Source organism: Tamandua tetradactyla, chromosome 21, assembly GCF_023851605.1.
Source record: "Tamandua tetradactyla isolate mTamTet1 chromosome 21, mTamTet1.pri, whole genome shotgun sequence".
Taxonomy (NCBI): Eukaryota; Metazoa; Chordata; class Mammalia; order Pilosa; family Myrmecophagidae; genus Tamandua; species Tamandua tetradactyla.
In genome coordinates, this window is record NC_135347.1 from 13,241,432 (window position 1) to 13,255,936 (window position 14,505).

Consider the following 14,505-nt stretch of genomic DNA (forward strand, 5'->3'; position numbering starts at 1 on the left):
AATATAATAGCTAGAACTATCAAACTCCTAGAAGAAAACATAGGGGAGCATCTTCAGAACATTGTATTAGGCAATGGTTTTTTAGACTTTACACCCAAAACAGAAACAACAAAAGAAAAAACAACTGGGACCTCATCAAAATTAAAAGCTTTTCATCCACAAAGGACTTTATCATGAAAGTATTAAAACCTACACTATAGGAGAAAATATTTGGAAACCACATATCTGATAAAGGATTACTATCCAGTATTGATAAAGGAATTCTTTAACCAAACAACAAAAAGAGGGACAACCCAATTTAAAAATGGTCAAAAGACTTGAACAGACATCTCTCCAAAGAAGATATACAAATGGCCAGAAAGCTCAGGAAAAGATGCTCAACATCATTAGCGATCATGAAAATGCAAATCAAAACCAAGAGATACTATTTCACACCATCAGAATGGCTGTTAACAGAAAATAACAAGTGCTGGAGAGAATGGGAGAAGTAGGAACACTCATTTATTGCTGGTGGCAATGTAAAATGGTACAGAGCTGCTGTAATCTAGTTTGGCAATTCCTCGGAAAGCTAAGGATAGAAGTGCCCTATGATCCGGCCATTCCAGTACTAGTATATACTCATGAGAACTGAAAGCAGGGGCTCTAACAGAAGTTAAGGCTTAAAAAATTGTACAGGGTCCTATTTGGAATGATGGAAATATTTTGGTAATGGATGGTGGTGATGGTAGCACAACATTGTGAACACAAATTAATAGCATTGAAATACATATCTGAATGTGATCAAAGGGAGGGAAGTGTTGGATTGTACATATAGTAGCAAAATGAAACTTTAAAAAAAATCCATGAAACTGTACTACACAGACAGTGAACTCTAAGTTAAACCATGGACCTTAATTAATAGTACAATTATAAAAAGGCACTATCATTGATGGTGGCAGATGTACCACACGAATTTAACTGAAGGTGTTACTGGTGGGTGGTGTATGGGAGTCTGGTATTTTATGCATGACTGTCCTGTAAACCCACAACTTCTCTAATGGAAAAAAAAGAAAAAGAAAAAATAGGAATGGAGGTTCTAAAATTAGACAAGGATAAATGCAGGCTCTACCATTTATTAGTTGTACGCACTTGAGCAGTTACTTTAACCTCTGTAAGTTTGACACCTGATTTGTAAAACAGAAACAGAAATAATATAAGCACCTCATAAAGTTGTTGTTAGAATTAAATGAAATAATTTGTGTGAAGTATTTAGGACACTATGTATCAGCTATTATAAGGCTATTTTTTTCAACAAAAATTTTTTTTTGGATTAAATTTATAATTATATTATTCAATTCTCACTCCTTTAGAAGATTTCACATAAATATATTCATGATTTTTAAAATATCCTATTATCATTAGTTACCAAATGTTCATTTTTGGAAGATAAACACCTCATGCACAAAGTCTGAAAAAAGATTTATATAAAACTACTTTCCTATGCCAAACACACATACATACACACATACAAACATAAATACATACCCAAACCAGAAACTACAATTGTTTTGAAAATTAATGTTAAATATCACCACTTTCACTAGTAGCATAACTGATACTAGATACCATTTATTAAAACTATGCTTTGTCATTCTACTCATAGTACCTAATTTAATTTTCACAGTAACCTTTGTTACAACTAAGAGAATAAGCCAACTTACTTAGAGCATGTAAGTTAATATGTGGCAAAGTAAGGATTCAAACCTAAGTCTGAGTGACCCAAGTCCAATTCCTTGCTTTCTTCCATAACAATGAATGCAATTGTTACAATTAAATAACTTTTAGTCATAATCTATTAAAATGCAATTAATGGTCAAGAAAATGATTAGGTGATAAAATAAAATTAATAGGTCCTATATACAAGAAGAGTATCCAGGAAGGCCATTGCAAAGGACAGCAATTCATTAAAACTTCTGTTTTAGCTGTAGAACCTGCCCCTCTTTAAAAAAAACAAACACAATCTCATGAGAAAGCAAAATCTGTTAAGGCTAATAATGTTAGAGCAACTCCCCAACCCGTACTTTGCTTGGTCTCCCTTGTAGATTCAAAACCTCCTTATCCATAGTATTCTGCATACTATCTTTCCAGAAACACCTCAGAAAACCATCTATAAAGCCTTATATTAGTGAAAACCATATACATCAGTATTGTAGAAGTTTCTACCTAAACACAGTTTAGAGTTATCACAATATGGGTGGCCTGCAAATGTGGGTAGTACCCAAGGAAATCTGTGAATTTATGTCAATTTAAGAAATAAGGACTAGGATGAAAATTTGTGCATCAAAACAAAAATAACTCCTATGAAAGCATATTCAGAAATCTTCAGAAGAGACAGAGAATCTATAAAGAAGGATCTTATAAGTTAAATCTTTAAGGAAATATAATTCCAATTATTGTAAATAAATGCCTAAAAATGGTATTTTTGTTGAGGAAGTATGATACATTAGGTGACCTTCAGGGAAATAGACATGTACAGGAATGAGAATTATTATCAAGGTGATGACAATTAAGGTGGAGTATGTCACATGTGAAGAGGAAACTTAAAAGCTGAACATGACATGTACAGTGATAGAAGGATTCATGTTCCAAGACTTGGGGAAAAATTTTTGGCAGAGTAAGTAAGAGACAGGGTGATAAAAACTCTGCTTTTTAGCTAACCCTAACTCATATTGTCGACATATTTCCATCACATAGATGCATGATCATTGTTTCTTAGTACATTTGCATCGGTTTAGAGGAACTAGCAACACAACAGAAAAAGATATAAAATGTTAATATAAAGAAAAGAAATAAAAGTAGTAATAATAGTAAAAAACAACAACAACAAACAAACCAACAAGCAAACAAAAACAAAAAAAACCATAGCTCAGATGCAGCTTCATTCAGTATTTTAACATGATTACTTTACAATTAGGTATTATTGTGCTGTCCATTTTTGAGTTTTTGTATCTAGTCCTGTTGCACAGTCTGTATCCCTTCAGCTTCAATTACCCATTGTCTTACCCTGTTTCTAACTCCTGCTGAACTCTGTTACCAATGACATATTTCAAGTTTATTCTCGAATGTCCGTTCACATCAGTGGGACCATACAGTATTTGTCCTTTAGTTTTTGGCTGGACACTCAGCATAATATTCTCTAGGTCCATCCATGTTATTACATGGTTCATAAGTTTATCTTGTCTTAAAGCTGCATAATATTCCATCGTATGTATATACCACAGTTTGTTTAGCCATCTTCTGTTGATGGAGATTTTGGCTGTTTCCATCTCTTTGCAATTGTAAATAACGCTGCTATAAACATTGGTGTGCAAATGTCCGTTTGTGTCTTTGCCCTTAAGTCCTTTGAGTAGATACCTAGCAATGGTATTGCTGGGTCGTATGGCAATTCTATATTCAGCTTTTGAGGAACCGCCAAACTGCCTTCCACAGTGGTTGCACCATTTGACATTCCCACCAACAGTGGATAAGTGTGCCTCTTTCTCCGCATCCTCTCCAGCACTTGTCATTTTCTGTTTTGTTGATAATGGCCATTCTGGTGGGTGTGAGATGATATCTCATTGTGGTTTTGATTTGCATTTCTCTAATGGCCAGGGACATTGAGCATCTCTTCATGTGCCTCTTGGCCATCCGTATTTCTTCTTCTGGTAGGTGTCTGTTTAAGTCTTTTTCCCATTTTGTAATTGGGTTGGCTGTCTTTTTGTTGTTGAGTTGAACATCTCTTTATAAATTCTGGATACTAGACCTTTATCTGATATGTCGTTTCCAAATATTGTCTCCCATTGTGTAGGCTGTCTTTCTACTTTCTTGATGAAGTTCTTTGATGCACAAAAGTGTTTAATTTTGAGGAGCTCCCATTTATTTATTTCCTTCTTCAGTGTTCTTGCTTTAGGTTTAAGGTCCATAAAACCACCTCCAGTTGTAAGATCCATAAGATATCTCCCAACATTTTCCTCTAATTGTTTTATGGTCTTAGACCTAATGTTTAGATCTTTGATCCATTTTGAGTTAACTTTTGTATAGGGTGTGAGAGATGGGTCTTCTTTCATTCTTTTGCATATGGATATCCAGTTCTCTAGGCACCATTTATTGAAGAGACTGTTCTGTCCCAGGTGAGTTGGCTTGACTGCCTTATCAAAGATCAAATGTCCATAGATGAGAGGGTCTATATCTGAGCACTCTATTCGATTCCATTGGTCGATATATCTATCTTTATGCCAATACCATGCTGTTTTGACCACTGTGGCTTCATAATATGCCTTAAAGTCAGGCAGCGCGAGACCTCCAGCTTCGTTTTTTTTCCTCAAGATGTTTTTAGCAATTCGGGGCACCCTGCCCTTCCAGATAAATTTGCTTATTGGTTTTTCTATTTCTGAAAAATAAGTTGTTGGGATTTTGATTGGTATTGCATTGAATCTGTAAATCAATTTAGGTAGGATTGACATCTTGACTATATTTAGTCTTCCAATCCATGAACACGGTATGCCCTTCCATCTATTTAGGTCTTCTGTGATTTCTTTTAACAGTTTTTTGTAGTTTTCTTTATATAGGTTTTTTGTCTCTTTGGTTAAATTTATTCCTAGGTATTTTATTCTTTTAGTTGCGATTGTAAATGGGATTCGTTTCTTGATTTCCGCCTCAGCTTGTTCATTAGTGTATAGAAAAGCTACAGATTTTTGAATGTTGATCTTGTAGCCTGCTACTTTGCTGTACTCATTTATTAGCTCTAGTAATTTTGTTGTGGATTTTTCTGGGTTTTCTACATATAGTATCATATCGTCTGCAAACAGTGATAGTTTTACTTCTTCCTTTCCTATTTTGATGCCTTGTATTTCTTTTTCTTGCCTAATTGCTCTGGCTAGAACTTCCAACACAATGTTGAATAATAGTGGTGATAGTGGACATCCTTGTCTTGTTCCTGATCTTAGGGGGAAAGTTTTCAATTTTTCCCCATTGAGGATGATATTAGCTGTGGGTTTTTCATATATTCCCTCTATCATTTTAAGGAAGTTCCCTTGTATTCCTATCTTTTGAAGTGTTTTCAGCAGGAAAGGATGTTGAATCTTGTCAAATGCATTCTCTGCATCAATTGAGATGATCATGTGATTTTTCTGCTTTGATTTGTTGATATGGTGTATTACATTAATTGATTTTCTTATGTTGAACCATCCTTGCATACCTGGGATGAATCCTACTTGGTCATGATGTATAATTCTTTTAATGTGTTGTTGGATACGATTTGCTAGAATTTTATTGAGATTTTTGCATCTGTATTCATTAGAGAGATTGGTCTGTAGTTTTCTTTTTTTGTAATATCTTTGCCTGGTTTTGGTATGAGGGTGATGTTGGCTTCATAGAATGAATTAGGTAGTTTTCCCTCCACTTCGATTATGTTGAAGAGTTTGAGGAGAGTAGGTACTAATTCTTTCTGGAATGTTTGATAGAATTCACATGTGAAGCCATCTGGTCCTGGACTTTTCTTTTTAGGGAGCTTTTGAATAACTAATTCAATCTCTTTACTTGTGATTGGTTTGTTGAGGTCGTCTATTTCTTCTTGAGTCAAAGTTGGTTGTTCATGTCTTTCCAGGAACCCGTCCATTTCATCTAAATTGTTGTATTTATTAGCGTAAAGTTGTTCATAGTATCCTGTTATTACCTCCTTTATTTCTGTGAGGTCAGTAGTTATGTCTCCTCTTCATTTCTAATCTTATTTATTTGCATCCTCTCTCTTCTTCTTTTTGTCAATCTTGCTAAGGGCCCATCAATCTTGTTGATTTTCTCATAGAACCAACTTCTGGTCTTATTGATTTTCTCTATTGTTTTCATGTTTTCAATTTCATTTATTTCTGCTCTAATCTTTGTTATTTCTTTCCTTTTGTTGCTTTGGGATTAGTTTGCTGTTCTTTCTCCAGTTCTTCCAAGTGGACAGTTAATTCCTGCATTTTTGCCTTTTCTTCTTTTCTGATAAAGGCATTTAGGGCAATAAATTTCCCCTTAGCACTGCCTTTGCTGCGTCCCATAAGTTTTGATATGTTGTGTCTTCATTTTCATTTGCCTCTAGGTATTTACTAATTTCTCTTGCAATTTCTTCTTTGACCCACTTGTTGTTTAAGAGTGTGTTGTTGAGCCTCCATGTATTTATGAATTTTCTGGCACTCCGCCTATTATTGATTTCCAACTTCATTCCTTTATGATCCGAGAAAGTGTTGTGTATGATTTCAATCTTTTTAAATTTGTTAAGACTTGCTTTGTGACCCAGCATATGGTCTATCTTTGAGAATGATCCATGAGCACTTAAAAAAAAGGTGTATCCTGCTGTTGTGGGATGTAATGTCCTATAAATGTCTGTTAAGTCAAGCTCATTTATAGTAATATTCAGATTCTCTATTTCTTTATTGATCCTCTGTGTAGATGTTCTGTCCATTGATGAGAGTGGTGAATTGAAGTCTCCAACTATTATGGTATGTGTGTCTATTTCCCTTTTCAGTGTTTGCAGTGTATTCCTCACGTATTTTGGGGCATTCTGGTTCGGTGCGTAAATATTTATGATTGTTATGTCTTCTTGCTTAATTGTTCCTTTTAATAGTATATAGTGTCCTTCTTTGTCTCTTTTAACTGTTTTACATTTGAAATCTAACTTGTTGGATATTAGTATAGCCACTCCTGCTCTTTTCTGGTTGTTATTTGCATGAAATATCTTTTCCCAACCTTTCACTTTCAACCTATATTTATCTTTGGGTCTAAGATGTGTTTCCTGTAGACAGCATATAGAAGGATCCTGTTTTTTAATCCATTCTGCCAGTCTATGTCTTTTAATTGGGGAATTCAGTCCATTGACATTTAGAGTTATTACTGTTTGGATAATATTTTCCTCTACCATTTTACCTTTTGTATTATATATATCATATCTGACTTTCCTTCTTTCTACACTTTTCTCCATGTCTCTCTCTTCTGTCTTTTCGGTTCTGACTCTAGTGCTTCCTTTAGTATTTCTTGCAGAGCTGGTCTCTTGGTCACAAATTCTCTTAGTGACTTTTTGTCTGAGAATGTTTTAATTTCTCCCTCATTTTTGAAGGACAGTTTTGCTGGATATAGGAGTCTTGGCTGGCAGTTTTTCTCTTTTAGTAATTAAATATATCATCCCACTGTCTTCTAGCTTCCATGGTTTCTGCTGAGAAATCTACACATAGTCTTATTGGGTTTCCCTTGTATGTGACGGATTGTTTTTCTCTCGCTGCTTTCAAGATCCTCTCTTTCTCTTTGACCTCTGACATTCTAACTAGTAAGTGTCTTGGGGAACGCCTATTTGTGTCTAATCTCTTTGGGGTGCGCTGCACTTCTTGGATCTGTAATTTTAGGTCTTTCATAAGAGTTGGGAAATTTTCAGTGATAATTTCTTCCATTAGTTTTTCTCCTCCTTTTCCCTTCTCTTTCCTTCTGGGATACCCACTACATGTATATTTGTACGGTTCACATTGTCCTTGAGTTCCCTGATACCTTGTTCAAATTTTTCCATTCTTTTCCGGATAGTTTCTGTTTCTTTTTGGAATTCAGATGTTTCATCCTCCAAATCACTAATTCTATCTTCTGTTTCTTTAAATCTGTCGTTGTAGGTATCCATTGTTTTTTCCATCTTTTCTACTTTATCTTTCACTTCCATAAGTTCTGTGATTTGTTTTTTCAGTTTTTCTATTTCTTCTTTATGTTCAGCCCATGTCTTCTTCATGTCCTCCCTCAATTTATCGATTTCGTTTTTGAAGAGGTTTTCCATTTCTGTTCGTATATTCAGCATTAGTTGTTTCAGCTCCTGTATCTCATTTGAACTATTGGTTTCTTCGTTTGACTGGGCCATATGTTCAATTTTCTGAGCGTGATCCGTTATCTTCTGCTGGCGTCTGGGCATTTAGTCAGATTCCCTGGGTGTTCGACCCCACAGGTTGAAAGATTTTTCTGTGCAATCTCTGGGTTCTGTTTTTCTTATCCTGCCCAGTAGGTGGCGCTCGTGGCACACGTTTGTCTACGGGTTCCACCAGTGAAAGTTGCTGTGGGTCCTTTAACTCTGGAAAATTCTCGCCGTAGGGGTGGTTCGGCAGCCTAAGCGTCTTGGAAGAATGCCAGCCGGCCTGGGGTTCCGAATGCGGGGAGGGTCGCTGGCCGCCGCAGCACGGGAGAGCGTCCGGCCGAATTAGCTAGTCGGCCCGGGGCACCAAGCGTGGCGGGGGGCGCCAGCTGTCGCAGCCCGGGAGAGTGCACTATTCCCAGCCGACGGGGGAGTCACGTGTTTGGAAGGGATCCCCCGGTCACTGTTCTCCGCAGTCTGGGGATTTCCGACCCAACTATCTCAGTTGTTCCGGGGGGCCTCGTGTGACATTTTGTTTTATAAATGTTATTCAAAACAGATTTTTATGGAAATAAAAGAGAGGGTGACAATATGCTTATAAGACAACTAATCAAAGAAACTGCTTTGATGTTGTGATGGTTAAGTATATGTGTCAACTTGGCTAGATAATGGCGTCCAGTTAGGTTAAGAAAGCAAAGAGGGATGTACCTAAAACTACTGAAATATGTTCCAGTAGCCTTGATTCTTGAAGAAGACCGTATAACCATATAGCTTTTAAAATGTGACTGTGTAGGGTGGTGCAATGGTGGCTCAGTGGCAGAATTCTCAACTGCCATGCTGGAGACCTGGGTTCGATTCCTGATGCCTGCCCATGCAAGGAAAAAAAAAAGTGACTTTATTCCTTTTAGAGGATACAGACAGATGAGTAAAAAAAAAATTAGGATAAAAAATAAATAATAGAGGAAGATATAGGGTAAAATGAGGTAGATTGAAATACTGTGAGTCAATGAGAAGGAGAGATAAGGGGTATGGGAGGTGTGAGCTCTTTTTTTTCTTTTTATTTCTTTTTCTGGAGTGATGCAAATGTTCTAAAAATGATCATACTGAAGAATACACTAACTGTGATGATATTGTGAGCCACTGATTATATAATACGGTTGGACTGTATGTGTGTGAATGTTTCTCAATAAATATATTTTAAAAAAAAGAAAGTACTAGCCTGATTGTTACTGTGAAGGTATTTTATAAATGGATTTAAATCCACTAAATCAGCTCCTTGCATCTATCACTGATTACATGTACAATCAACAAAGGAGACTGCCTTCAGCAATGAAAGAATCTCCTCATCCAATCAATTAGAGGCCTTAAAGGGGGAATGAGGATTTCAGTCATCAGAAAGAGGATTTCTATCTCTACTTCAGACAGCAGCTTCTCCTGAGGAATAAAATGATACCTTCATCAGTTTCCAATTTGCTCCCTACTTGTGGCCTGCCCTACGGAGTTCAGACTTGCCAATTTTCCACAGTCACATGAGTCAATTCATATAATAAATCTCATAATATTTACATATACATAGATGTGTGTGTGTGCGTGTGTGTGTTTATGCTGTGGGTCTGTTTCTCTGGAGAACCCTGACAAAGATGTTCACCTGAAATAAAGAGTTCAATGAGTTTTCACTATTTTTTCTGGACTTTCATTGTACTTAAATGCGGAAAGGAGTGAATATCACATTAATGATGTAGACTGCTTTTTCTGGCAAGAGTATTTTAGATGTGCCCTATCTACCTTACCATATAGCTGCTTCTGGACATAGATCATAACTTATATATTTAATTTTTGGGCATTTCTAAAACATCAATATAGGCACACAGTTAAAATTTTAAGTCATTTGTATGAATAGTCTGTACCACCCACTACTTCTGTTTTTACATCCCCTCTGGCCAATACAGTTAATCCATATTTAATAAAGACACAGATAATCATAGTTAAATGTATCATATATTCTTTTAGAAAACTTACTATGAACATATTTGTTATATGTATGTTAAGTATATTTAATTTACACAAATGGAATCATAGCATATATATTACTTTTACTGCTCTGCAAGAAAATAAAGAATATATTGAAAGGCAGAGGTAGAAGAGGAAGAAGATGTAAATCATGGAAACCATGAAAGAAACAGGTATAAGATATATATTGTCCTAGTTTGATAGCTGCCAGAATGCAATATACCAGGAAGGGAACAGCTTTTAAAAAGGGGAATTGAATAAAGTGCTAGTGTATAGTTTTAAGGCCAAGAAAATGTCCCAATTAAACAAGTCTATAGAAATGTCCAATCACAGGCATCCAGGGAAAGATACCTTGATTCAAGAAGGCTGACGAAGTTCAGGGTTTCTCTCTCAAGTGAAAAGGCACATGGTGAACATGGGATCATCTGTTAGCTTTCTCTGTTGGCTTCCTGTTTCATGAAGCTCCCTGGGAGGCGTTTTCCTTCTTCATCTCCAAAGGTCACTGGCTGGTGGACTCTGCTTCGTGGTGCTTCTGATCTCTCTGAATCTCTTTCTTTCTCCAAAATGCTTCCTCTTTTATGGGACTCCAGAAACTAATCAAGACCCACCCAAATGGGTGGAGACATGTCATCACCTAATTCAGCTTAACAGTCACTCTTGTTTAAATCACATCTCCAGAGAGATGATCTATTACAGTTTCAAACATACAGTATTGAATAGGGATTATTCTGCCTTTATGAAATGGGATTTAGATTAAAACATGGCTTTTCTAGGGGACATAGATCCTTTCAAACAAGCACACACACACACACACGTATGAAAATGATCAATGTAACAGTGGTAGCAAGAGCAAACAAAAATTCCAAATTGTAAAATGGTGAATCTACTCTATGAATTATCATATACTTAAGAGTGAAAAAAATCTTCAGGTTCCTGAAGATTTCAAGATAGGTCATTAAATGAAAAAAAAAAGCATGGAACAGTAACAATATCTATGATCCCACTAATGTTAAAAAAAAAAAATCATGTATACACACACTGGGATATGCCCAGAAATTCCTAAAGAGTAACACAAATACTTTTTAATAGAGACTACATATTTAAAGAATGGGACTTGAGGATTAAGGAAGAATGGGGACTGACTTTTAATTTTATAGTCTTCATTTTGAAAAATTTCAACATGTTCATAGTTACTCTAAAAAAAGCTTTCTAAAAATGAAAGGGATCATGGCAATGATGCAGAGGAATGATATGAAAGGTCTAAACCAAAAGAATGGCTGTGTACACATTTAAATTATTTAAGAGGTTAAGAGGCAGCATCATAAAGATGTTGAATATTTACTGATGGTAAAAAAAAAAGGCAAGCATTCTATTATTGATGTGCTTAAATGGAAAAAACTCTATTATATACATGTAGTTGCAGAACGTGGAAATTTGCTTAAAACCACTAGAATATATTCAATATTAAATGATCTCATTGAGACTCAAAATATAAAGTATGTTTTGTGTATCCAATAAATATCAAATATATTTTCCCTTAAAACCATTTATATCAATTAGCTTAAAATTCAAAAGTTAAAAGACAAGACATTACTTTGCATTCAACAGTTTTCACTACTACATAGTTTGTACTGAATATTTACATATAGTGCTTACAGACAGTGGCGTAGCTTACTGAATAAAGTCTACACAGTCAATGGAGAATAGGATAAAGATTAAATCATGCACATTTCACTTTTTAAAAGTTACAAGCCTTCTACTAGACTGAACTAAGAATCTAAAAAAGTATTTTGAAAAAGGAAAGAACAAAGTAAAACTATTTAGATTCCTTTCTATGGATTATTACCTATTTTCAGAGAGCACAAAAGTTATTTTCCTATCACTTATGCTGGAAATGAGGTCCTCTGCATGAAGTACAGTTCTTTTGAGCTTGAGAACTGTACTGACTATGATCACCTAAGTAATATCCTTGTTCTGAGGAACCTTATATGGAAGTATTAAGTGTTAATAGCGTATGATGTATGCAATCTAGTCTCATATGTTTAGAATATAGGCAGACAGACAGACAGACAGATAGTATAAATGTGGCAAAATGTTAAAAGTTGGTAAACCTGGGTATATGAATAGGGACTACATTGGAGTTCTCTATTTTGTTTCTGTATTATTTTTGCAACTTTTCTGTACCTTTGAAAATAAGTTAAAAGAGCAAGAGAGACAGTTGCATACCTGATGCAGGGAAAGAGAGAGAGCGAGAGAAGCTGAGGAAACAACTGAGCAGATAAAAGCCCTCCAGTCTCCTTGTTCTGGCTGTTTTCCCTAAAGGAAATACCCAGGATTACAAAGAAAACACAAGGTCTCCCAAAGGTTTGCTTGATTTGAAGAGCCTAGAATAAGCCAAACCTCTATGCTTCAGACCTTGGAGCTTGACGTGGGCATGGCAGTTGCCAACTGTGTCTACACATGGAAGAAACCTGCCAATCTTTTTCCTGTTCACATCAAAAACAAATAGTCCAAAAACTAGGTCCAAGGGTGGGGAGCCAAGATGATCGCTTAGTGAGGTGAAGGATTTAGTTCTCCCCTAGAGCAGCTAGTAAATAGACAGGAACAGTAAAGAACAACTGCTGGGGCCACGGGAGTGACTGGACAGACAGATTACCCCAGTCTGGACAAGCTGGACTGGCTGCGAATCTACCCAGAACCGTGAGATTCCCAAGCTGTGGTGGTCAGTGCCCTTCTCCCATAGGCTGCTTCCCAGAGGGGATAAGAAAGTGACTTTACTGGCTACAGGGGCTGAGTGCAATCAAGCTCCAACTGTGGAATTAATTAACAAATGCTGACTACTAAAAATAGGCCCCCAGCTCAGCTGAATCTCAAATAAAAGCTGAGGTTGCTGGTTTTTGCCCTGGGGCAGAGGGGGCAGGGATGACAGAAAAAAAACAGGTTTTCTGGATCAGACAGCACAAAATACTTGAAAGGGTCTGAGCCCTGAAGGAAAAGAGGGGGCACATAGGACCTGGAGATACACAGAGCAACACCAACTTAAGCTCTTTGTTTTTTTTTTTTACAAAAAAATAAAAAAAAAAAAGGGAAGGAGGGTTGAAGGAGAAAAAGAGAAAATACCTTTCCTAGTCTTTGCAGATTGACCTGTGTGAGTGCACTCCTTTAGGGCCTATCTATACAATGGGTTTGAGGGCAGCACAAGGGAAAGTCTAGGGGTCCCTGTGATTCTTTTTGCATATGGCTCTTGTCTTGAGCATGCACATGGCCCTATGAATTCCTTTTTTTTAATTATTAATTTAAAAAAATTAACAAACAAAACAATAAGATATCATTCCATTCTACATACATAATCAGTAATTCTTAATATCATCACATAGTTGCATATTCATCATTTCTTAGAACATTTGCATCGATTTACAAAAAGAAATAAACAGACAACAGAAAAAGAAATAAAATGATAATAGAGAAAAAAAAGTTATACATACCATACCCCTTACCCCTCGCTTTCATTTACCACTAGCATTTCAAACTAAATTTATTTTAACATTTATTCCCCCTATTATTCATTTTATTCCATATGTTCTACTCTTTTGTTGATATGGTAGATAAAAGGAGCATCAGACACAAGGTTTTCACATTCGCAGAGTCTCATTGTGAAAACTATATCATTGTTCAATCATCATCAAGAAACATGGCTACTGGAACACAGCTCTACATTTTCAGGCAGTTCCCTCCAGCCTCTCCACTACATCTTGAACAACAAGGTAATATCTACTTAATGCGTAAGAATAACCTCCAGGATAACCTCTCAACTCTGTTTGGAATCTCTCAGCCATTGACACTAAGTCTCATTTCACTCTTCCCCCTTTTGATCGAGAAGTTTCTCTCAATCCCTTGATGTTAATTCTCAGCTTAAGCTCTTGATTGGCAAACCCAAGGAATGGTGGTCCTGATATGAAAAGGACTTTTTTTATTTTCTTTTTTGTGGCTGTGTTTCTATGACTTGAATGCTCTTTGGATACAGCTGCGGGAATCCTCAGGCTCCAACTGCCCCAGCTTTGGGCAGAATTAAACTTGTTTGAGAGTTTGTCTTGAGGCTATGCCTTACCCAGGACAGGTCTGGGGTACAGCTCAGGTGGAATCCTTCCCTCAAGAAATTCAGACTCCAGGGTCTGGAAAAGTGATTAAAGCCAGCCTATAACCTCTCCTCTGCCGCAATCACATGCCCAGCAGGGAAAGTCTGCTGAAGTTCAAGTTACCACATCACCTTATGCTGGTGGGATTTGCAGGCAGACAAGCACCACATACAGGCAGGATAGGAAAAACACAGAGTCTAGAGGCTTCATAGGAAAGTCTTTCAACCTGCTGTGTCTCACCCTCAGGGAAAACAGACACAGGTTGACTCTTTCCTCCTGACAGGAGGCCAACTGGGTCTAGGAAAATCTGACTGGGGTCTATACTACCTAAGTAGACCCTCCTAAGGTGGGGAGGGAGAAAGGCACCATACAGGCAGGGCAAGAAACAGGAAAACAAGAACTGAAAAAATTCTGATCTGTTAAACAAAACCTAAGCTAGAAGTCTAGAATAAGTTGAACTGAATGTCAAAGAACAGATAGAAA

General features: G+C 36.6%; 1 protein-coding gene across 3 annotated transcripts in view; it reads right to left on the reverse strand.

The window, feature by feature from the left end:
- The window catches only part of AP3S1 (adaptor related protein complex 3 subunit sigma 1), a 185,983-nt gene that overhangs the window by 15,478 nt on the left and 156,000 nt on the right, over positions 1–14,505 (reverse strand). The gene's annotated exons all lie outside the window — the stretch shown is intronic.